Consider the following 5,959-nt stretch of genomic DNA (forward strand, 5'->3'; position numbering starts at 1 on the left):
TTTATTTTGCAATATGACAACGGTTGATTAAAAACCCGTAAGTGTTTTCATTATAATACAACGGTTGGTGTGTAACCGTTGTCTTTTATCTTTCGTTGTGTCCAGTTTTTACCGCCAAAAAATAGAAACATCTTCCATATTTGGTACTCCCTCCATTCAACTCCACATTACAAGTTTCTCTTTTGTACACTATTCACAAGTGGATTCAATGTCGATTTTCTCTCGATATATAAGTGAAAATATATTCACGTGAGATCTTATTTGATTCGTCTTTAGGAGTACATTAAGAATATCTAACTTTTATAATTTTTGCAAATACGTAGCTAAAGATATTTACCGCGTAAAACACGCGTTGGCAAACGTGAAAAAGCAAACTTGTAATGTGGAGTTGAATGGAGGGAGTATTAAGTTAGTACAAAACGTCTTACTTGTGACGGACATTATCCGTCACAAGCTTGTGACGAATATTGCTCCTCTCACAATAAGGCAACTGGGATAGCAAGTGGGGGAAAATGGAAATTCAAGACTAAATTATACACAACCCAATATAATTAATGCATATATTAAAAACTTCTTTCCTTAATTAGTTTCCTAAATACAACCCAATGAGGAATTAATAAACATACATTAATCAAATGACCCAAAATACACTACGTCATGGATAATATCTCTTCCCATTAATGATGGTGTAGGAGTCTATTTCAACTCTGGTCTTTTCCTCCAAATCCGACATAACCTTCGATGACCTAAACCACCATTGACGTCAAGCTTTTATTGCTTCACTCACGGTAGATACACACCAATCGCATCTGGGTAATATATACCCCACCACCAAATCCTCAGAAGAACCAACTTCGAAAGCCGATGAATTGTCATCTGTACCTTCAAGAATTATATGTTTAGGGGGGAACTTAATGAAATGGAAAGGACATTGTTCCTTTAACCTTTCTCGTAACGCATTCTTTTTTTTATCGCTTTCAATATAGCTCGGTTTACGACGCAATTCCCTTAATCTTTTATTTTCTGCTTCTTCTGACAACTTACGATCCCTCTGCACCCATGGACTCGCAATATTTGTACCTTGGTTAACTGCCATAATTTCGGAACAAAATTAAAATTATTGAATCACCCACCAATAATGCAATGTTGATTCAAACCCACCAATAATGCAACGTTGATTCAATAAAAAATAACTGAACAGTCCGTGCATTGGTCAAATCAAGAATAATGAGAAATATTCAGCACGGCTTAAAAAATCCCGTTGTCATATCATGTACTTATTGTTTTTAATATATTGAGTCGTATGGTTATATCTTACATGTATTTATTTTTTTAATATATTGAGTCGTATGGTCAAACATTTAATAAACGGTCCACGTTGAAGTTAGAGCGTCACGATTGACAACGGTTGTAGATGAACCGTTGTTATGAAAAAATTTACAACGGTTGTAGGTGAACCGTTGTTAATGAGTATTATGTAGCAGCAATTTTGATTAATTACTAACTGATCTATGGAGTTCAAAAAATGGAAGCAAATCAAGCAAGCATAACTCAACACTTTCAAAATGATCATTTCATTTAATTTTAAACCAAATACATTACAACATTTATCAGAAATCAAAAGATGTATAATAAGCAGGAACAACCCCGGTTAAGAGTAAAAAGCGCTTCTCAACCTGCCACCAATTACGCCACTCTGGTATACCACTAACTTCCGGGTCTTTGGCTTCATATTTTGCAATAACAGATTGAATATATGCAAGAACACGACTTGCATGTGGAGATAAGGTTGGAACAATAGAACTCAACATATCTCTCGCTGCAACCAAGTTGCGAGTAATAGGCCGACGAGGGTATGAAGATGATGATGATGATGAGGCTTGGTTTACAAGCCGGACTGCTTCACGCCTCTTAATCCAATAATTCCGTTGATGTTCAAGGGATGCTTTGATTAATAGGTGTTGATCGGCAGGGAGCCCTACGAGAACCTTCCCATCATCTGCAATCGTTTGTGTAAGTCATTCTTCGTTGTTGATAAAATTAGGGTCCATTGCCATGTTGTTTCAAATTTGTGTAATGGGTATGAAATATTGTGATTTGATTAATGGATTAGTAAAGGTTGATTTAACATTTATAGTCACATTTATAATTTTTTTCAAAACCGTTGGTAATTAATTCCTAAATATTAATTACCTAATTAATGTAAAAGTTGACTTATTAAAAAATATTTTAAACCTACATAACTAGCAATAAATAATTAGAAAATAAAATACTCTACCACACATATATTAAAGAAAAACACAGTCATAACAAGAAATTAAAAGACACGCGGTTCCAACAACATCAATTAGAATAATAATAATTAATCAACATAATTATCTTGTAATTCCCCTGCGATTGAGATAAATATTGGGAATTTAATATGTGGATTATTAGGAGGCACTTGTTCCGCCTCCCATGAATGAGGCAAAGTGTCAATATAGTGCCGATATATTCTTAATAGATTAATGTCACAATCGGTTGCAATCCATAAATATTGCGCTTGTAACATATCATCCGTATAATAATTTTTCTTCCAAGCATCATGATCCTTGTATCTTGCCTGAAGTTTACTCGCTTAACGAAAAGATTTCAACTTCTTCCCAAAACCTTCAAACTCGATCATTGCGTAACCAAGAAAACCACGAACTTTAGTCCAAGCTGGGTGGACCTTTTTAACGTTCGTATAACCACCTTGACGAAGCATATCTCTCATCCAAGTAAAACTTTTCGAAAAAGGCTTACCATTTTCATCATATTTGATTGGAAGGTTGTGCATAATACAGGTACTAGGATGGACATAGCGGGTATTTGATTGTGATTCGGCGGGTGTAGAAGACGACGATGACATGGTGATCGAAGTGTAATATTTTTAATTAAATTATAGGCTATGATTAATTGAACTTTGAATTGGTGAATATGGTTAATTGATCACATTATAAGTGATATTTATAAGAAAATATGTATGCATGTGTGAATATAATAATTGACGAATAGTAATAATGGTCAAACAAAACAATGCATGCAACGGTTCATTATTTATCATACATGCATTGGTTAAATATTAAACATTGAAAAAAGTATACAACGGTTATTTTTAACCCGTAAATGATAAACAACAACGGGTACAGAGGAACCGTTCTTTCATAATAGAAAATGATAACGGTTACAAGAAACCTGTAGTTATAACATAACAACGGGTAGCAAAAACCGTTGCTGGTGTTAATTTAGTAAAGGTTTTCGAAACACCGTTTTCTTAAACTGGTAACGGTTGTCTAACAACCGTTGATAAGGGTGATTCTATAACGAGTTTTTGGAAACCGTTAAACGTTTTTGATAACGGTTTGTTAAACAACCGTTGTCACATTATAATAACAACGGTTTTCGAGGGAAACCGTTATTCTTATTAGCGCGGTCTAGGTTTCCGCCAATTTTTTGAAAACGGTAATCTAAGTGTCGTTATTATACTCATTAAACCGTTGTGATACGCTCGTTATTGATGGTCAGATTTGGCGTAGTGATAATGTGACGTAATTAACAAGAGGAAGCAATAAAATGAGAAAAGAGGAGAGCCATCGTGTTTTAGAAACACATAACCGGGTTCAGCAAATGTACTCGATCGAGCCTGCATGAACTCGATCAAGTACACAGTTTCCAAAATTGCCAACTCTTGACATTGCAATTTAAATTAATTCCCGTTGGTTCCTCGATTGAGTACCAGTAGACTCGATCGAGTACTCATTTTCTTCCCACTTTCTCGCCGCAATACGTCAATTTTCCTCCTTGTAAACCATCTTTGCTTTAAAAATTCTTGTAAACACATCAAATTCTCTCCTTCACATCACTCAAAATATATGAAATAACGTAATTCAAATACGATTAATGAAATTTAAAATCCTAAATTACAAATTATTACAAATCAAACTCCGAGTTGCCTCTCGGTAGCGCTGGTTTAAGCGGTCTCGCACGGCCGTATTACCTAATCAGTAAGAGGAATCAATGGTGAAGAGGTCAACGGCCTCTATCACCCTAACATGGGCACCGTCATAATAGACCTTCAAACGTATCCCATTCACTTTAAAAGTCTCACCTTTGTCAGTTTGTAGTGTAACTGACCCAAATTTGTTCACCTCAGCAACTGTGAACGGTCCAGACCATCTACTCCTTAGCTTACCTGGGAACAAACGCAAACGAGAATTAAATAACAATACCTTTTTACCAACATAGAATTCTTGTTGCAAGATATGCTTGTCATGCCACTTCTTTGTTAGTTCCTTGTACACTTGAGCACTATCATAGGCGTGCTGTCAAAACTCATCAAGCTCATTCAACTGCATCAATCTTCTCTCACCCGCCAGTGAGGGATCCATATTTAGCTCCTTTATGGCCCACATAGCCTTGTACTCAAGCTCTACAGGTAGATTGCAAGATTTGCAATAGACTAGACGGTATGCTGATGCTCCAATCGGGGTCTTGTAAGCAGTACGGTAAGCCCATAAAGTATCATCAAGCTTACGACTCTAATCCTTTCTATTCTTGTTCACTACCTTCTCCAAGATTTGTTTCAATTCTCTATTGGAAACCTCCACTTGCCCACTAGTTTGAGGATGATAGTCTAATCCTCTACGGTGTGTAACGCCATATTTCTTCAATAGAGAATTAAGATGACGCTCATTAAAATGCTTACCCCCATCACTAATCACTGCGCGAGGTACTCCGAACCGTGGAAAGATGATATTCTTAAATAGCTTCACAACTGCCTTAGCATCACAAGTAGGAGTGGAAATGGCTTCCACCCACTTAGAAACATAATCAACAGCTACTAAAATATACTGATTCCCATGAGAAGTAGAGAATGGCCCTTGGTACTCAATATCCCAAACATCAAAAATCTTAACCTCCGTGACTATAAACCTCCACAGGGGAGTAGTTGGGCTTGGAGACGTATATGTAGAGTGAAAGACAGGCTGCTGGCAGGGTATGTTGGTACTGGTTGGTTAAGTGATGAAGGTGTCTATACCATAGCTGCAGGATATTAGTGGCTGGGTATTGACTGTCCAGCTGTGGATTGGTATCATTGCATTTAGAATACTGCTGTTATTTCTAAGCACCAATTTATTGGCTGGCTATGGGTTCAAAGTCATCTGTTAACCAAGGACAGACTGACTCGTATGCACATTGGAGCTGACACAACTTGTGACCTTTGTGGTGTAGCTGAGGAGAGTCATGAGCACTTATTTTTTGAATGTGCATACAGTCAGTTGTGTTTACAGCAGGTTAATGTTTGGAGCCATGGTAATATACCGCAGGCAAATCAGTTGGAATGGTGGAGGGAACACAGGACCACTGGTAAGTTGGATGTGCATGTAGCTATCTTCCTTGCCCTGGTCTATCACATCTGGTGGGCTCGCAATAATTGTAGGGTCAATCAGGTGGTTTGGACTCCTGAGGTTATCTGCCAAAGGGTCAAGTTTGATGTGACAGTGAAGCAAAAACAGGTTTGTAAAGGGAGCTCTAGGAGATTGTTAGAGAAGTTACTTAAATAAGTTGTGGTATGTAGTTGATAAGAATTGGTAAATCCAATTCGCAAATTTGTTGTATGGTTGAGAAAATATGTATTTGGGCTTCACCGTATTAATGAAATTTCTTACTTTCTACCAAAAAAAAAAAAAAAAAAAAGAGATCCCAGTTTGAGGCATCTCGTGCCTTTGAGAAATATTACCCGTCCTTTGACATGCATCACAAGAACGGACAAAAGTAGTAGCAACCTTCAAAATAGTTGGCGAAAAGAAGCCCGACTGCATCACCTTAGCAAAGGTCCTAGATGGACCATGATGACCACCATAAGAAGAAGAGTGACAGTAAGAGAGAATGGCATGTACCTCACCCTCTGGAATACACCGTCTATAAATACCGTCTG

The sequence above is a fragment of the Silene latifolia genome, chromosome 3 (genome assembly GCF_048544455.1).
Source record: "Silene latifolia isolate original U9 population chromosome 3, ASM4854445v1, whole genome shotgun sequence".
NCBI classification, from domain to species: Eukaryota; Viridiplantae; Streptophyta; class Magnoliopsida; order Caryophyllales; family Caryophyllaceae; genus Silene; species Silene latifolia.